This window comes from Rousettus aegyptiacus, unplaced genomic scaffold (assembly GCF_014176215.1).
Source record: "Rousettus aegyptiacus isolate mRouAeg1 unplaced genomic scaffold, mRouAeg1.p scaffold_m13_p_4, whole genome shotgun sequence".
Lineage (NCBI taxonomy): Eukaryota > Metazoa > Chordata > Mammalia > Chiroptera > Pteropodidae > Rousettus > Rousettus aegyptiacus.
In genome coordinates, this window is record NW_023416307.1 from 62,798,123 (window position 1) to 62,819,472 (window position 21,350).

Below are 21,350 nucleotides of genomic sequence, written 5' to 3' on the forward strand. Positions count from 1 at the left end.
AGATGGCCTTGCTTTGTCATAAATACAGAGAGACACATCAACAGTCCATGATAAGTTGAAAATGGTACGTCTGCTATTGTACTCACACAGAACTAGAGGAAACAAGTAAAGTGCATGAATAGCACAGACCCTCATGTTACCTATTATCATAGTATGCCTGCCTCTCCCCCATAGCTATATGGTGAGAGAATCCCAAATAATCAACCAAAGGAGGAAGAAAAAGTCCCACCTTGGTTTAAAAATACATTAGCTCATGATGTAAGTATAAGCTAAAAATTGGTGGTGGCTGCCTTAAGGTAATATTCAGTGATGGCCTTGAAAAAGAGTAAAGCCAGGAAGATTTTCCCATTAAGTAAAGCTGAAAATGGTTTGTCTGGTTTTCCCATTTTTATTTTTTAATTTTTAATTTTTATTTTCATTTTTTAGGCAAGGCAACCCTTGGTTGACTTCACAGATAGCACGGACCTTGTCAACTTACAACTTCTTATTATTTTATTTTATTTTTTATGCCTATAGCACCTGGTCTTCCTAGGTGGTCTCCTAATCAAGTACTAACCAGGCCCGAACCTACTTAGCTTCTGAGAGCAGACAATATCAGGCTTGTTCAAGGTGGCATGGCTGTAGGCAGTCTTCCCACTTTTAAAGGAAGGTGGCTAGAGGTGAAAATATGTATGGATTCTTGCAAAGGATTCAATGGCCTAGTTAGCTATTTGGGGGCCTAAATTGAAGATACAGAGGTATAAGGTAGCAGAACATGGATAGATATATGAGAGTAGTGTAAACATTTTCATATTACATAAACACTTGTGTGAAAGCATTCATTATGGAAGAGGCATTGAAGAACCAAATAGACAAAATGACTGAACAATTGATTTTAACTATTGCTTGTCAATGGCCTTGTCCCTCCTTTCTTCTAAAGAAGGAAGGATATTTCTGATAGGTGAGTTTGGGAGGAAGATTAGTCAGCCTAAGGAAAATGTATGTAACTCTTCTGCTCAAGACCAGGAAGTAAGTTTTGCAGGTTCAAAGATTTTGTGAGATGAATGCAAGAAAGGATGATGTTCCAAGCTGCCAGTGACTGTAACTGAAAATGAGTCTAATTTAGGAGTAAACTCTTAGCAGGCCCATTTAGCTAATGAGTCTAAAGATACACATTCTAAAAATTTTATCATTAATAAATTAATAGTTTATTCCCATCTGTCTGACTTCTCTGTCCATCTCAACTTTAGTTCCTAATGAGGGGTGTTATTCATTAGCCTCTCAAATTCAAATAACTCACAAAATAGAAAGTGGAGATTATTTAAGGGTGCTCTATATTTTTTTTCATAAACATTATTTTGTGAGAAAAAGCAGCCAATAGTTCATTTTATTCCTCTCATTATTACTTTGTAAGTCATTGAGTGTAACTTTCCTTTCTCTATTTAAAACTTTATTTTTAATAAGATGGAGATTTAAATTATGCCAAAATCATACTCTATGTCTACATTTATTAAGTTTTAAATGTTAGAACATTGGCCTCTAACAATCTCTTTAAAGCAAGGAAAGTCCAGATTATATACTTTGATAACAGTAAAGCTAAAGAGAAGCTCCTGCAGTCCCCAGAACAGAGTCAAGAACAGGTGACATACAGGTCAAAGTGCATACAAATGGAGATGGGAAAATGCTTTTTCAGCCACTATGAGAATTTATTTGATACTTAGCCATTTATTGCTTTTAAAGACCTTTTGTATTTGAAGTTAGCAACCATGTGTTTTATACACACGCGCGTGCACACACACACACACACACACGCAAATGGAGGGTCTTTTAGAAATCACTGAGTTTTAAACCTGTTTTTTCTTAAGATTAGTAAATTTTTGTTTTCACCAGGAAGTCCATGTGCAAAGCAAATCAAAGAGGGGCTATTCTGTTTAAAGACTACAGACACCACAAATGCGCACTGTTTTCCCTGAAGCACTCCCATAAAACTCACAGAATTCTTGAGAGAACACTGATAGAGCATGCCCTCCTCAACTCTAAAGGTGAAGAAATTTAGAAATGTCATGTATCTACCAGTTGAGAGGTAAACAAAATTGTTAAATAGATTAGATGTGACCATTGCTTAATTTAGTGTTCCTGAGTTTGTTATGGCAGATCTCATATTCAAAAATGGCATAACATAAGGAATATAAACTTCAGAGTCCAACAGATCAGGGCGCAACTTGCTTAACTCCTCTTTAGTTTCTTCGTTGGTAAATAAGAATATTAACTCTATCATAATGTTTGTTTTGAGAATTAAATTAGATCATAGGCCTTGCAACAGGTGATATTATATTTTAAATTGAAAATTTGAAAACTGTTAGTGTCCTTCTCTTGGTTATTTTAAATTTTGCCTCACATAATGCCATAGTAAACTTGGATTGGAGCACCAAACTCTAAATGGTTCAATATAGATAAAGGGCTTTGGGTCACTGAGATCCTAATTTCCCTGTTTGTCAGGTTTTTTTTTTTTTTATTTTTTATTAGTATAATGACACTGAATATGTTATAAAAGATGTTTTATTAATAAAAAGTTGGTGGCTTTTAATCATTTGTCTAGATGGCAAAATGTTGATATGTTTCTATTTCATATAGTCTTATAATGGTAACTGCAGAAAGAATGAAGCTGTGGCCTTGAAGAAAAAGTACATAATTAAACAAAAGCCTTGAATAATGTTCATAGATATTAATTTCAATTCAAAGGTATATATTCTTTATTTGAAAATTAAAGAAACCAGAAAGAATAAAACCAACAAAATTCCAAAGTGCCTGATCTACCCTGCAGTTTTTAGAAAGGCTTTTGAAGACCATTAACACTTCTCTTTGCGCATCCTGTAGATGCTTCACAAACACCAAGATTATTTTATTTACATTGAAAATGTTTTTAATTAATAAAAGGAACCAATTTACCTGTCAAAAAATCAGCGTGAGCCAATACAAGGAATCGATTTAACTTTGTTACTCCTAAGTACTTTCCAACACTTACTAAGAAACATCTAGACTAAATACAATTTAACCAGTACATTACCTCTTAACCTCGAAAACAAATATGGCTTACTGGCATAGTGTGACAATACATCCTACTAAGAAAAACAAATGGTTGTTATTTCAAAATTGCTATTTCGTGCAGAAAATTTTAAAAATTAGAAGCAAATATTTTATTTTAAGGACATAACAATATTTAACTTTTCACACTGTCTCTTCATCTCTTTCTTATTGCCTCCTCATGTTAGATTTTTAGGGCTGTCATAACCAAATACTATAGAATGCATGGTTTAAACAACAGAAATTAATTTTCTTAGCGTTCTGAAAGCTGGAAGTCCAAGACCAAGGTCATTTTGCTAGTTCTCTGGAGATCTCTCTCCTTGGCTTACAGATAGCTACTTTCTTATAGTATGTTCACAAGGTTCTTTCTCTGTGCATGTATATCCCTGGTGTCTCTCATCTTATAAGAACTCTGGTTATAATGGATTAGGACCTCACCTTATTGGCCTCGTTTTAACTTAATCTCCTCTCTAAAGGCCCTCTCTATAAATACAGTCATGTGGATTAGGGTTTACCTTTTTTAGTCTTTTTGAGGTGACATTTTTTGGTGACTCAGAGTTCATGAGATATTAAAAAATAAAGTTGTAATAAAGACTTCAAGAACCTGATTATTCTTTTGAGAATTTTTTTTTTTAAAATAAATATGTTAAATTGAATGTAGCCTGGGAAGGCACTAGGAGAGCTAAGCTCAGCTAGTTGTATGTGACATTGTGCCCATCCCTCATTAGTTATGCGACATTGTGTAAATCACCGCGTTTCTCTATCCACAATTTTTCTTACCCATAGAATAAGTTTTGGGCAATTTCACTTTTAAGGCACTTTCCAGTTACAAGATTTTATGTTTTAAATATTTATGAAATTCTGCCTCTGAGCTTTTCTTCCTGGCATCTCAGAACATTTATTCTTTTAATAACCTTGTGTATTATTACATTTTTAAGAGGCTAGAGAGATATACAGCAAGGCTAAATGACTTGTTCAAGGCTACACAATCTTCAAAAGAGCAAAGATTAAAATCTATTCCCTTGTATTCACTCTGTTATTTTTTCAGTAGATAATGAGGCATCCTACATTGAGTGTTTAAACTAGAGTATATTGTTCTAGAAATATTATCCATATTACAGAAATATAAATCTTAGAAATCCGTCAGTGCATATTAAATTGCCTTGTCAAGGTAATAGAAAAACTATGAAGTATACAGAGGAAAAAGCAATTATGTGAATAACTCTTTGACATCTTATAAGCCAAGGCTAATCTATACATAATCAAACTTTTTGAGTTACATTGAGGATCTGGGTTTGGCTTGCTAATTTCCTGATTCCTTATAGCAGTTGGCATGAGCTACTGAGAGTTTCTGATAAATTTATGCAACAGTCTCTAAGAGCTATAATGTAGCTTTTCAGAAAGATAAAGGAGGCACTAAAAAAACTTTGATCTCTAACTTTTACTCAGATCTGCAGAGCTCAGTGTCCTCCCCAGTCTAGGATCCCAGCAGAAATCCTAGCATCGGGGCTCCTCAGGGCAACTGAATTCAGACTACTGACATACTGTATTAGTTTCCTATTGCTATTGTAACAAATTATCACAAATTTAGTGGCTTAAAACAACACAAATTTATTCTCGTACAGTTATGGAGGTCAGAAGTTCTAAAATCAAAGTTCCTTCTGGAGGCTCATAGGGAGAATCCATTTCCTTGCCTTTTTCAACTTCTAGAAGTTGCCTGCTTCTTCCTCCATATTCAAAGACACCAAGGTGCATTTCAAATCTTTTTCTGATTCTGACCCTTCTAAAACCCCCTTAACTATGTCATTGTGATTACATTGGTCCCATCTGGATAATTCAGGATAATCTTCATTTCAAGATTCTTAACCACATCTTCAAAGTCCCTTTTCCCATGTAGGATAACATATTAAGAAGATCTGGAGATTAGGATGTGGGCTCGTTTGGGGGGCTATTATTCTGTCTATAACACTAAACTGGGTCCACATGGGTCCATCTGGATCTATTCTACTCTGAGAAAGAGTGTTTGGTAAGGTTTTAGTAGGCCTTCAGGTGAAAGCAGAGTCCTAGTCGTCAGGGACTAATTTCATCTGAGTCAAGGACAGATACTGTAAGAGCTCTAATGGGCTAATGAACATAGTGCAGGTGACTAAAGTTAAGCACTTTGGCCAGTCATTCAGAAATTAAAAGAGTCAGAAAGTTTTGACAATGCTTACATATTCTTTAATCTTGAAGTCAATTTAACATAGAAGCACATCAAGCCTCCTGTGTTTAAGGCATGTTTCTGCCACAGGGCGTACACTGGCTGTTCCTTCTGCTTGGGACATTATTTCTTCAGATAGTCACATGCTTTTCTCCTTTAAATTTTTGTTTAAATGTCATTTTCTCAGTGAAGTTTACTCTGATCAACTTAAAATTGCAAATTATCCCCCTTCTCACATGTCTAATCCACATTACCCTGTCCCAGTTTAATTTTTTTATAACACTATTACTTTCTAATAATTTTATATTACTTTCTTATAACTTTTCTTATAATTTTTATATTATTTCTTATAATTTTATACTTTTTATTATGTCTGCAGGTCATTATCTTCTCTTAGCTCTCAATCTAGAAGTTAAGTTCTAAAAAACTAGAGACTTATCTATTTGTTTGTTTATCCACTGAAGTATCACTAGTGCCTGTCATATAGTAGGTTTTCAATAAAGATTTTAAATGAATTGAATGACTAAAGATAAACCTCAGTAATGTTAGCTACATGAATTCTAATTGACTTGTTTTGATTTGTACCCCAATTTTAATTGTTCAAATTTTAATTGATTAACTTTTTTTATTTTAATTAATTCCTAAACTTTAGCATGTTAACTGTTCTTGCTCTCCTTGTATTTTTTACTTGTAGATCAATATTTGGCACTCATAAGGAATCAGGTTCAGGTTAATCTCTTCAGTCATTCAAACCTTGGCTATAGCCAGAAGGAAAATTTACTCTAGCTCTGTGGGACACAAAACTGGCACCAGTTTCCTTGGCAGATGCCTCAATGGGGTTCCTATAGCCTGGGATCAGGATTAGTCAGATATTTCTATAACAAATGCTTCTATAAAGTACTCTCAAATTGGTTCCATGGAACTATTGGATTCTGAAAGGAAAGGATTTGCTGTACAAAAGTAACGGGATCTGGCTTTATAAACATTATAAAAGACATAACTTTTTCTTTTGACTACTTCATAATCATCCTAGCTTTGTTTCTTTCCTTGGATAAGAAGTTTTGAAAATGTTCTTCATACCTCCAAAGTGATTCATTTCCTTAGAGCCAATTCTGTAGGATACTAAAACCTCATGAATTTTCCAGTAACACTTTGAGACTAGCGCTAAATTTATATGAAACAAAACATGAGAGGGAATGGTTTTAGAGGTGTTGTTGTAATGCAAATTTTTTTTGAAACATACTAGTAACAGATATTGATGTTTGCCCAATTTCATGATCTGCTAACCTAGCACAGTAATTGGTTGCATCTTTTAAATCAAACAATCTGTGCTATACATACAGTGTTTTCAAAATGTGACCAATATAAATGCATAGTTCTTTTGACATTTATCATACCATAAGGTATTTGGGGGTGTTAAGAAGAATCACTAAAATATTAATAACTGAAGATATGAAGATATTTAATTTGGTATTTCATGTGGATCCTTAGGAAGTTCAACTCTTTGTTCAGACCAAGCACAATTATAAACCCTTTCTTTAAGTCTCCCTCTGCTGGCTTCACCACTTGGCATGCTGAGCTCATTGCTTGAATGTCATATTCTGCTGAAGAGAATCAGATGACAAGGCTCAATCCATGTCTGCAGCAGCACAGCAGGTGAGTTTTACTTAGATGAGCCAGAAGCCATTCTCAGCCAAAGAGATGTCTTATTATCAAGCATAAAGGGAGGAAACACATTCAACTAGAACATAGTTTATAGGAAATATTTTGCAAGAGCATCAAAAATCCTCTACATTCATTCATTGATTTACTTATATAGAAAACCATTTTATGTCTTAAAAATACTTATGGAATAAGACTCAGCTATAGCTCCCTAGACATTTCTTATCATCAAAGAACATTAAATTTTCATTTAAATGAAAACATTTACATTCTGAGCCCTTATTATCCATGTAGTGGATAAGTTAACAAATGCCTAATGTTAAATTTGAGACCAAGTTTTTGTTCTAAGATTTTCCATGTTTCACTCATGTCATCAAGTTTGTGATAACTCCAATTTTTCCAACACCGATTTTTAAAATGTATTAAGCTTAAAGAAAAATAGAAAATTTCCATGACTGTAGAGAGTGTTATAGGTGTTGACAGTAGACCAGAACTCATCATATTCTCTCAAATGCAATTCCCTTCCTAACATCCTCAATTATTTAACTCCTTAAATTTTTTTGAATGCCAGAAAGAAGACTCAGATGTTTCTCTAATATTTTTTTCTCTTACCCTGTGTATGTAATAGAATATCTTTTACCTAGTCCTATCCTCCTACTTTCCAAATTTTTGGTTTTGTTTTTGGTTTTTGTCTGTTTGTTTCTTTGGTCTGACCACCTCTGAATTTCCATTCATAGATTTTGAGACCTAATTGAAGTTAGCACAGAAAGGTCTGATTTTGGCCTCCTAAATAGTCTCCCAAATTACAGTAACTGCCACTCACTTGCCCTTCTCACCTCCTTGACCTCCAATCTCTCTACATACCCATTTTCTTAATTGGAATCTCAGAAATCTTGTACATTATTAGTTATTCCTGTTTGTGGAGAATACTCTCTTCCTTTGGATTTAATAACCCCATAGTTTTCCATCTGCTTTTCTCTCTACTGCTTAGTAGCTTCTTTTGTTGACTCATCCTTCTCTATTGGGCTTCAGATGCTGTCTCCATAAGCATACATATAGTTGCTACTCAGCATACTATTAAATTCGAATATACTTCAAAATTAGCATGTCCTAATATGAATTATCTTCCACCCATAACCTGGTCCTCCTCCACAATTTCTTATAGTAAATAATATCACCAGCATCTAATTGCTCAAATCAAAACTTTGAATCTCATGCTTGCTTTCAAACACCCTCTTTTCTTCTGTATCCAGTCTTATAACTCTTTAAAGTCCCTTCAATTGTTCTAAGTGTCTCCTGCTCCTTACAACCTCTATAGTCTAAGCCACTATCATCCCTTGCTGGGATTACCGAAATGGCCTCCAAACTGGTTTCACTATGTCTATTCTTTCCTCATACTTTACCACTTTCCACAAAACAATTTTTTAAAAACAAATGTATCAGGTCATTTCTTGTGTGAAATCTTTCATTATTTCTTCATTGTTCTACAATAAAGACTAATATTCTAAACATGGTCTTACAAGGCTTTGCATTATCTATTATAGCCCTTGACTATTTTCTACTCACAACACACCTATTTATTCCATGTACTCCATCTGCCTTGAACTTCATTTATTCCATGTACTCCATCTGCCTTGAACTTCATTTAGTCCTCAAACATTCTCTGCTCTTTCTGTATCAGAGCTCTTGTCTATGCTCCTTAATTTGCCTGGGACACTCCTATATTCTCCTTGTTTTATGTATTTTCATTTATTCCTGAATCCCTACCTTAAATGTTACTTCATCAAGAAAGCCTTCCCCATACCACAGTAGCCTTCACTGTACCACATGCACATTTGCTCTAATACCATTCTATATCTCTTTGTAGTACTTTTCCAATCAACAATTGCACATTTAATTGCATTTGCGTGTATGTGTGTCTGTGTGTGTATACATACATATACATATATATTCATATTCCTTGAAGAAAAAAGCTTATTCCATGACATATTGTTAGTGGTTATAAGGAAGTGTGTATGACATATAGAAGTGTCTCAAAAAATTTGTTCAATAAATAAAGGCCAGATAAATCCACTTAAAATTGAACTTTCGTTCTGTTTATTCATCTTTAAAAATGAAAAAAAAAAACTAAATTACCTTCTATTGCTTGCTTTTAAATTTTTCTACATGGCTTTTAAGACTACATAAGCCTGGCTACTTTATGTTTTACAAGTACTATGTATAAGTACTGTGTATATGAAAGTTTTCTAACACAGTCTGTACAATAAACTGCATATACACTATTGGTTCCACAGATATATTAACTCAAGTTCTGTAAGAGAATGTAATTCAGAATTGTAGAAAGAATCAAAATGATACAGAGCAGAATACATTTAGGTGCTTTAGCACTATTTGCATATGTGCTCTGTTAAGTGAAAAATCTTACTTATTCTTAGTAAGTTGAAACAAATAACTGTTAGGAGTAATGATGCACAGTGATTGTGTGGTGGAAGTACTTTAGATTATGATGACTATGGAACAGAAAACATAAAGCCATATAGGAATTAAATTAAAAAAATACGAGCATTTGAAGTAAGAGAAGTTTGTAGGTCAATGTCTTCAGAAAAGTAAGGAAGGTTTGCTAGAGCCATTATGATGTACTATATTTTAGTCACATTCCACCTTTTACCCAAATAATTTTGAAATAGCCCATAACGAAGGACATATATACAAGAAAGTTAATAAAATCAGAATCTTGAACAGGAGGAAAAAGCCAGAAGATGGAAGATTGAATCATTCAGAATCTTTGTTTGCAATCAAAAGGTGCAAACTCTAAATGATTTAAGCAGGAATGAGCTCAAAGCAACTGCAGAAATCATGTGGTACAATTCTCTCAGTTTTTAAATGACAAAATGAAGGATAGTTTAAGCTATTTCTGTGATATCTCATGGCTCAGTTTCATTAATGCTGTGGTTATAATTTCTCTTTATACTATCTTATTCCTTGTAATGTGTTTTATTTTACACCTTGAATGATTTCTTGTGGTTCTTGGGTGTGAACACTTATGTGAATCTACTTTCACTTTTTTCATCTTCTTCTGCCTTATACAAATATATGATGAATAAAATAAAAAAGATTAAAAATTCATTACATTTTCCAGTAAAATGTATAAGTAAGTTCTAAGTAAGTTCAAATTAATCATATATTTTGAAGTAAAAAAAATGTTAGAGGTCATTTTTTTAACTTTTAAAAGTTTATGAAAGGAATGCAAATATTTTATTGGCATTTTCTTTACATGATTTTCTTTTATTTGCCAAAGCTTTGTCACTTGTGAGTAATGGAGACGAAATAACTTCTGCCAATAAAACTTTGATATTGTAAAAATGTATATGTCAGATATTTAAAAGAATGTTTGTAGAGAAATACCTTTAATGCTAAAATAAAAATAGTTCTTTTTGACTCATTGCAAATTTTATTATGTATTACCATGTTTCTGTGTGTAATGGAATGAATTTTCTTAGTTGTGAATTTGAGTTAGTAACATCAAGTATAATTTTTGAAGTTAGTTTATGAAACAGACATTGTCCAGATAAATAGTCTTACTTCTCCTTTTTTACAAGTGCTCTTTTTTGACCCCTACCCATAGTCTATTATAATTTAAGAAATTCAACATGAAGATATTTGGCACTTCTATGAATGTTTAATTGTTAGGATAAACAGAGAAGTTTAAAAACAGGTGCAGACAGAATCTACCTTTCTTTAGACATCAAATCTTTTAGTAAATTAAATTTTATATAAGTAACTCAATCAAGTAAATAAACTATTTTTTATTAATTTTTGACAAGATAAATGATATACTCTAAGAGTAAACCTAGCAATTCTAATGGCATAGAGGTAATTATTTTTGCTGATAATTATATAAAATATTAATTGTTTTAAGTGTATTATTTAATTTTTACAACAAAACTATGGAAACTTATTATCAAACTTATTATCCTGAAGCTTACGCAGGATAAATAACTCAAGCCAAACAGCTAGTACATAGAGAAGCTAAGATTTGAACCCCAAAATGTATAACTTTAGAATTCAAGTACATTATTTAAAAAAATACATTCCTGTTCAATGTTTCATTGCATAATTTTTTTCAGCAATATTAAGGCTTGGTAGTCAGGTATTTGTCAAATACAATTTTCATGAATGTTATAAAGTTGGTAATTACTGTTATTCCTAATTGGAATGTTGAACTAACAAGACTAGAGAAGCAGGGGTGACCTCATTAAAAGTACTGTGCAATGTTAGGGATTGATCTGGCACAACATCTAAGAAAGTTATACACCATTTTGCAATGACACAAAGGATAGTGTAGAATCCTATATAAAAATCTCAATACCTCCTGATAGGCAGAGTATCTATCATTATTCTACAGTATATATTCCTAGTTGATTTTATTTAAAAGTGGTATCACACCATTAAAAATTCCAAAGCTAGGTATTAACACTTGAGCCTGTAGTTTTGCTTGTCCTATTAAGAACATTTTTCAAATCGATAGGTAGAATCATTTAACACTGTGATGACTGCTTGTGTTCTGAATATTTGTGACCCTAAAAACTTTGTGTGTTGTAATCCTAGTGCCCAGTGTGATGGCATTAGGAGCTTTGGCCTTTGGAAGATGATATATGTTTAGCACTCATAAAAAAACCTGAGAGAGCTCCCTTACCCCTTCTACCATGTGATGACACAGTGAGAAGTTGGCAGTCTGAAACCCAGAAGAGAGTCCTCACCTGACCATGATGGCATGCTGATCATGGATTTCCAGCCTTCAGAACTGTGAAAAATTTGTTTTTTATAAGCTACCAAGCACACAATATTTTTTATAGCAGCCTGAACAGGCTACAATAGTGACTTTAAAATGTTTCCGTATTCACTCACATTCCTCCTAAAAAGAGAGAGGGTCTATGGACTCTCTTCTTGAATTTGGATCAGTTTTACTAACTAATTTCTAACCATAAATGCAGCAAAATTCACACTGGGGCACCTCTGAGGCTATATCAGAAGAGACCATGCAGCTTCCACTGGATCTCTTGACAAACTTGCTCTGTGAGAAGCCAGACATCATATAAGAAGTCCGACTACCCTGAGTCTTTCATGTTAGCTCATGAGTCATATATAAGTGCTTTAGTTGATAGCCACAATTGAACCCCATCAATAGCCAGCCATGTCAGTGAGCCTTCTTGGACGCCCATCCCAGTCTAGCCTTTAGATGACCACAGACCCAGCTTATGACTGACTGCAACTACATGAGAAATACCAAGTCAGAAATACCCACTCAAGCCCTTTCCAAATTCCTGACTCCCAAAATTGTGTTGGCTTTAAGCCACTAAGTATTAGAGTACCTTGCTCTTTACTACATCTTTGAAAACTGGAAATCTATTACTGGTTCAGGAGATAATCTTCTTAGGATCCCCCAATAAGTACCAGCCTAGGGATGATTGGTAAGCTTGGCTTGTTGAAAAATCCCAGCATTTCAAGGAGAAGAGCTTGAGTTGATGGTGGTAGCTTTTTGTGTCTTCAAGGTAAGGTCCTAGTGATCCTTGGACCAGACCAACTGAGAACTTCCTATATCTCACACATTTCCTAAAATCATGACACATTTATATAGTTGCAAAAATCACCTTTTCCAAGTTCTATCATTTAAATCCAACACCTGGGTATCAGGCACAATTTTTCATAGCGCTACCAGAGCCAACTTGCTATATAACAATAAAACATCACACATGTACATCATGCTTTGCCACTTAAGTACATGACAGGCAGTTATCTAGAAAGGGAGGGTCTATGGGCAGCTGGTCTGACCATGGCCTTCAATAGAATCAAGTATGACTGGTAATTCAAGTAATTCAAGAAGATGCTATTCCACATGTATTCCACATTTTCTTATAATACTTTGGAATGTAGTTAAGAAACTATGAACTGAGATTTCTTTTTCCTAGTTTGTGAATTGATCCATCACTAATTCATTTATTTAGTCATTCAAAAAATGCTTACTAAAAACCTATGCCAAGACCAAAAACCTATTTAACATTTCCCATGCTTTTTAGTAAGAAGAAGACTTAAACATTTTTGTATGCTCAAAAATATGCATTTCCAGTGAATCTGAAGGACAGATTATACACTAAAATGCTAGCAGAGCAATTGGTTGTTTGGGGGAAGGAAAAGTAAATGCAATTCCTATACTACACTACAAAGTCACTGTCTTTGAAAGGAAATTGACCCTTAAATCTTGTTCACAACCCTTTTTTGTTTCCACATTTAGCTTTCTTTCCCTTTTTGTCCTCCTTAGCAGCTAGTGACCCAAATAAACTGAGATGATTTCACATTTCATTTTACAGAGGAATCAGATAGCATTAACTGTGAAGTTCCTGTCTCCACATTTACAAATCCACCTGCATATTTGCCCATCTATCCACTGTCCTCTTCTTTGTTATAATAGATGATGTGTTCTTTACTTTTCTGAGGCAATCCCTCCACTGGTGCTCAGGTACCCTCATTTTTTTATTTCATCATGATCCTTGCACTGTTAACCATGTCCTACCTGCCTTATATTTCCAATGTCTTATCCAGTCCTATGGGTAGGTATTTAAATTGTCATGTTGACCTCTCATTAAAAAAAAAAAAAATTGAAAATTAAACTGTATTTATCTCATTTTCAATCCTATTGATTCTCTCCCTCTCTGTACCTTTGTTTCTTTCTCTCTGTCACACACACATAGAATCTGTTACTTCTCTACTCATAATCTCCATTTCATTGATGTCCCATAAACTTCTTATATTGCTTATATTGCTCTAGCCTGGTTATATACTGTGAAGTTCATCTTCACAGTGAAGTTAACATTGAACTTCAATTCTCCTGGATAATAGCAGTACTGCCTTATTGACCCACAGATCTTCTTTTTCCCCCTCCACAAGCCTTTCTCCACATTGAAGCTAGAATAATATTTTTTAAAATGTAAATCACATCATGATGCACACTTTTAAAAATATGCTGCTTAAAACATTAGAGTCAATTTGCAGTTTTTAGGATAAAGTTCAAAATCCTTTATTTTACAAGGTTCTCTACTACCTCGTGTCTGCCAACATTTCCATCCTCATTCCTCTCTATTCCCCACCCAATTTTTCCTCTAAGCTCAAGACATATTGAACTTCCTTTAACGTGCTCTTCTTTATGTTGAGCCTTTCTCCATACTCGTTTTTTCTTGCCAAGGGTCTTCTATTCCCTTTACTCTTTAGATTTTATCTTAGACATTTATTCTTGTGGAAAGACAATCTTGATTTCAAAATTGGTGCTGATGCCCTTTCATCTCACCCTACATTATTTTATCATGGCACTTGTCTCATTGTACTTAATTACTTTTCCAATTGTGTGTGTTCTCCATTAGAGTGTAAATCTGCTTACTGCTCAAGAATTCAGAACTAATGTTTAAATTAGCGAGTAAATAAATCATGCTATACACAAATAATAAATCCCAAATAAACTTAATATTTGCATTATAAAACAAATTTGCTAAACAACTAACAAAGAATAAATATTTATCTGGTGTTGCCAAGGGAAAACCATCAGAGCCTACAAGTGAAGGTATATATTATTAATAAAGGAATTGATTAATAGATTGATCATCATAAAAGGAACAAATACATTTCAGCAAAACACTACCACAGAACAACATTGGAAGCCGTGTGACAAGCTGGGGAAAATTTTTGTAAGATATATAAAACAAGTGGTAAATATCCATAAAATATAAAAGCTTTTAAACATCAATATGAGATAAATGAATCCTTCACTAGGAAAGTACATCATAACATAAAGATGTATATTGCAGAAAAAACACATGGAAGATAAATGTATGCAGTTAATACCAACAAATGCTTGTTGAGTGCTTATAATTATATCAGGCATGTTCTAAGCACTTTACAGTGTTTACTTCTTAATCTTCAAAACAACTAATGAGTTAGATGCTATTGTTATCTTCTTATCTTACAGATGAGGATATTCTAAGAGTTCTATGTTGAAAAAAATTCTTCAGTCAAAAAATTAAAATGAAATTTAAAAAATGTGTTAAGATTAATAGGATGAAAATTTAAGATTTGGTTTATGGTTTTGGTTACATAGCTTATTATGTATCTGTACTGGGCTTTAGTTCCTCTTCTCTAAAGCTAGGATGCTGAAACATACCTCACAAAACTATTGTGAGGATTAAGGTTATAAACAAAAAATCAAGTATATAAAATATGAACAAAAAATGTAAATTCCCACTTTCTTGGTGCTTGATAGGTCTTGGCATAGTACCTAAATTTGTTCAATTGATTTCTAAAATTCCCTTAGTCAGTAGAATTAAAATGTAAGCCAAGGACTTTTGTGATGTTCAGGGTACAAAATACTGAGGCAGCTGAGGATCAGGGCCAGGGTTGCCGCCAATATATGCAGTCAGTAATTCCAAGAGTGCTGCCTAACATACGGTTTACACATGGGGGCCTGATCCACATGAATGCCAATTTCAAAGAAGACTCATCTGGAGGGTGCTGAAAGGTAGCATGAATTTTCAGTGAGCCGGAGTAGTCAGAGAAAAATAGATGACTATTTTTGTTCTAGGTGATAAATTTAACTTGGAACACGTTTTCAATGAGTGAATATGGTCATTCTTCTCAGGAGATGCTTGCAAAAGTTCTGCCAGAACATCTGGAGTTCAAAACATTAACCCTGTTACAACAGAGCTAATGAGAAATCTAACACAGTTTTATGGTAACCAAATATGGCAAGGTTACAAGTAGGTTCCAGTGAGTCATGTACATTGAGTATCAGCTTTAGATCTCACTGATGGGAAAAAAAAAAAAAAAAATTCTTGTCTTGGAATCTAGCACAGCTAAATATCTCAACTCACATATTGGTGACCTGTGGTCTACATTTCATCTAACAGATAGATAAATCCGTTACATCTGACAGATGTATTGTGGTTGGCCTACAGAATTTAACAAAATTAAAAACTTATTTTTCAGTGTTCAAACGTTAGGAGATTTTATGGTAAAATTTGGAATTTTAGTCTTTACGAAACATGGAAATAACTGACACTGGGCCTATCTTTCTATCTTGTAAAAATTGACAAGAGCTGAGCAGCTGCTGCCCCCTTTAGATGAGGCACGAAGTTTCCAGTTACCCATATTCCTTGCTTTCCCTAACCAGCCTGTTTCACTCACAGTCCTTACCTGCATGACCCTTTAAGCGATTCATTTACAATCTCTGTTAGTTCATAGTGCTGCCTGCTTCTTAGGGGAAGTCAAAAGCTATTAAGACTGATGTATGTGTACGTCAGGCTGATAATGTAATACCTTTTCGTCTAATAACAAAATTTCAAAACCAAAGGGGTAGGTGGAGATACAGTTTGAAGAAATACAAACTCTTCTGGCTTACTGCTCTCCCATGTGTGCAAAAGGAACCAAGAAATGGTAAACAAGCTATCAACTTAAAATTAGGAGTTCATTAAAAATTATAATTAAAAAACAAACAAAAAAACCCCACTCTGCTCTCCCACAATCAGGAATAGTTTAGTGGAAGTAATATTTAACAGAGAAAGTAACATATGTTAGATATAAGTGTAAAAGTAAGTTATATGTAAGATGGGTGGATTTGTATATAACATTTGAACTCACTAAGCCTCAGTTTTTCAATATGTAATTACAAGCATTTGAAATTCAGACTCTCCAAGATCCCTTTCACCTCTCCCATTCTATTACTCCATGCAAAAGCTTGTTATCCTTAATTATGAGCTATCATATTACCAATAGTGGTTAGCCTCCTGGCTCTCAAAGGAGAATATATGGAGATGATTCTAATATCAAATCAATATAGTGGCTTCCTGACCTGTCTTCCTGTTAAAAGACTAACAACATGACCAAAGTAAGCTTTTTATCTGGGAATCTGAATCTATAGGTTTCAATAAAAGAATCCATGAAATTTAGTAGATATTTTTTCTTATATCAAGTAGCAAGACCTACTTCAGCATTTATTTTATATGTGCCATGAACCAGGTTTTCTAACCAGATAATTTTTATCTAGAGCATGTTTTGTTGTATTTCTTTGCACAGTAGTCAAAACTTTCTTTTATGATGGCAAAGGTAAGAAAATGTTGCATAGGTTGTGTTTCTTTTTTGTCATAACTGTGCTTACAGATGTAATTTCTGCTTGGTCTTTTTGAGGCATTATTTTCATTACAACAAGAAAACATATGTTTTAAAGCTGTCTAGACAGAACTTTGTTCGAAGCCTTCATCAGAAGGAATCTAAAATGTAGTGTCCAAGGTCTAACATTGTGTATGACTTCCCCAATAAGCAATATAGTAAGACTTAGGCATCAGGCAACTTCCAGCTTTCAAATCCAGCTCTACCCTTTTCCAGAAGTGTAAAATTGTGCACACAGCTCAATATTTCAGAGGCTTTTGTGAATCAGACTGATGTGAAAATATATTAGGTAATTCATGAGTTTCGGTGAGTATTAAACAAGATCATATTTTAAAATGTTTAGCTTGGAACTAAATCTAGTAGTTAATAATAATACTGCTTATACTGCTAATAATACAAAATTATACAAACTTATCAATAAAAAGGCATTTTACTTCTGAAAATTGTAATCAATGGATGTATCCAATATATAAAACAACCTCTTTTAGTACACTTTAGTACCGTAGGGAGACTAAATAATGAGATGCTTCTCCCTCGACATTCCTTAGGCAAGTCCATGACCTCTGACACCTTGCTATTCAAAATTCTCTAGAAGTCATTCTAAATAATAAATCATGCTAATCAGATCATCTTGCATAGTCAATGAGCTGATGACCAACACTACTTACTCTAAATAAAAGTGAAAAAAAATAAATGAATAGGGGTAGGAAAAAGTTTAGTACAGCTTCAAGAAATTTACCTTAGACAGAGAATTCAATATAATAATCTTTTGTAACTTTTGCTGATGATTTCCAAAAACTTTGCTTTTGTACCTTTGAAAGGATTTTTAATAATATAACTTTCTACATTTATAACCTGACTTTTAAAGATTTTTTTATCTTATATTTAAATAGTTCCAAATGCTATAATATCCAACACACTGTAATTAAGTTTTCAAAATAAAACTTTCATATTGCTCTTCTAAATTAATCTACTTAGCAAGTTCATATTACCTATGATTTGTTTAAAAACACAAAAACTGTTTTATCTTAATCAGACAGAAATGTTAGTGTTCTTTCCCTTCACAAACTCATATTTCTATTCTGTATCCAAACACAATCTTATCTCTAAGTAATGTTTTTGATCATTACTCTGCAGGAAGATTTTGTATATCAATTAATCTTAAGTTTTAGAAGTTCTGGTAATTATAGTTTTTTTTCTTTTTATCTTTTCTCTTTTTTTTTCATTTTAATTATGTTTATATTTTATACATTAATTAGGTCTTTCTGCATTTTTTTGTAGATAGCAAAGAATTGTAAACATTTGAGCTATGTTACAATTATTAGTGTACAATTTATCAAAATAGCATAATATGACTGAGATTTTAGTTAGCCACAAATATATATAGTAAAATATTATTGAAATTATATTTCTTAAAAATTATTTTATTTACATAGATTAATAACTAATTGTTGCTATATTGAGACAGACTTTAATATCAAATTAATTCTAATTTTTCTATAAACACATGTGAAAATTTATTAACATAAATAAGTGAATGGAAATTCAAAGGGATTTTTGCAAAAAATCGGGGGCCCTAGTTCTTAAAACTCCTTCCATGATATATCTTAGAGTTCACATTGTGATCCAGTATCAAAAATAATTTAAGTGACCTACCAACTATACATAAATTAGGTCTTTTTGCATTTTTTTAAACAGCAAAGAATTGTAAACAATATAGCTAGCATAATAGTTTATTGCCTAGTCATTAGATTTCTGGAAAGTAAACTAAAAATGTTATTGAAAGTTGTCAAATGACTAGTTAGGTGCATTATTCTTTCACTTGGAGATGTGTTGTTTAATATGATAGATACAAAAGTTGTGCAAAAATTGAAATAATACATTTAAATATATCTTTGCCAATACTTTTTTAATAATATGGTTCTATCTTAATGTGCACTTTAATTACATTCTGGATCTTTAGATACATCTGAGACAAGGATGTCTGAAAGTACTTAGCAGGATCTTCCTCATTCCCCGGAGCTCTACAAATGCAGAGTGGGAAACATATAGGTATTTGTTCAAACTAGTATTGGTACTTCTGATATTTTGTATGTATATTCTCTCTGCATTGTATTTTCTTGTTCCCTTAATTCTTTACCAGCAATCCAAGATTGTGAAATAAAAATTCCTCATGGTGCCCACTCAACAGTTTGTCTTAACTTATAATATGCCAACATAGACCATAATACATGGTTTCTAATAACATATTCCCACCTTAAACATAAATACGTATAAGATTGCAAAAGACATGAAGCCCTATAGTGCCTTAGTTAAAAAAATGTTTGACTACCAATAATAATTTGAGTGATGTTTTCCTGTGGTATCCAGAGACTTTCATACCCTTGAGTAGTCACAGTAAAATACAGAATGACCGAAAGGCAAACTTTTCTCTTATACAACAGAAAGAGAGTGATTATAAAAGGGAATCTAGGTTAGAAAAAAAATGCTTTATTGTGTGTAAATGTAAAATCCAAAGAGAAAATTTAGAAGCTGAAAATGTATTTTATCAAAATCGCCTGGGAGATTTCTGGTTTCCAGTTCAGCATGTCAGAGGTTTGAAGTTGCCACTTCATTCTTACAACATGTGAAAAGCTAAACAAACTAAAAAATCAACAACAATTCTTAGATCCATCAGAGAAATGGAGTCACAGGGAAAATTGCTGCACCCAAAATCAGAGGAACAGACAGGTAGACACAGAGAAGCACAACTTACCAGAGCAGAAACCCAAGAGCAGAAATATCCATGGGAACAAGTGTTACAGTAGGAAAACCTGAACTATAATTAATGAATTGCTGGATACTCAGTGTGGACAACTCAGAGTTAAAAACTTTATGGGTACCCAGTTAATATGAGGAGTAGTGGACATACATTTGTGAATTTTACCTCCAGGAGTTTTTCTCAGTCTTTATAGTAAATAACAAAGAAAATCCCTTAGTGTTCCCTTCAGAGAGAGAGGCAAAAATAAATCATTTTCAAATTTGCGACAATATTCTGTTTTTCCTAAAAGGCCTTGCTTCAGGAAAACCTATTTTACGAGAAGCTAAACTAGAGGGTTTTTCTTAGAGCCTAAGGAAAATATCTAATGCTAGTCTTACATGCTGGAAAAAGGATATATACAACTCTACCATTTTATCTCACGTAAGAAAAGAGGGAACTAAAAAGTACAAGTAAAGTTTCCCATCCAGGGACATGAGCTCACCAGAACACTGAAATCTAATCATAGGACTATAGAATACTTCCCTTTCTCCAACACCTTACCGTGACATTATTAAATACTGCTTACTAAATACTTATTACTAAAGGATTATTTAACATAGTTCCTCTTATTCAGTACATTATGTCCACCTTTCAACAAAAAATTACAATGCTAATTAAAAGGCAAAAACTATGGTTTAAAGTGACTGAACAAGCATCAGAACCAAAGTCATATATGGCAGAAATAATTGGAATTATTAGACTATGTTTTTTTAAAAAAATTAAACTATGATTAATATGCTAAAGGCTTTAACATATAAGACAACATGCAAAAACTAGATGGGTAATATAAGCAAAAACAGAAATTCTTAGAAATATCTAAAGGAAATGCTAGAGATTAAACCTAGCAAATAAAGAATGGCACTGATGGGCTCATTAGTAGGTTTGAAAAAAGCTGAAGAAAGAATTTCTGAGCTTGAGGGTGACAGCTTTCCAAAATTGAAAAGCAAAAAGAAAAAGAGACCAACCAACCAACCAACCAACAACAACAACAACAAAAAACAATCTATAGAAGAACTGTGGAACAACTATAAAAATTATAAAATATGCATAAAGAAAATACTAGATAAAAAAGAAAAGAATGGAAATAATATTTGTAGGAATAATGATTGAGAATTCTCCCCAAATTGTCAGACACCAGACCACAGATCCAGGAAGCTCAAAGATTGTGAAGTAGAATAAAGCTAGGCATGTCATATTCAAACTTCGAAAAATCAAAGATAAAAAAAGTCTTGAGAGAATCAAGAGGAAAATACACCTTACCTGCAGAGGAGCAAAGAATTACATCTGGCTTCTCAAAAACTTTGCAAGCAAGAACAGAGTAGAGTGGAATCTTTAAAGTGTTGAGAGAAAAAAAAAAAAAAAACCCACCAACCTAGAATTCTACACCTTGTGAAATTCTTCAAAAGTGAAGGAGAA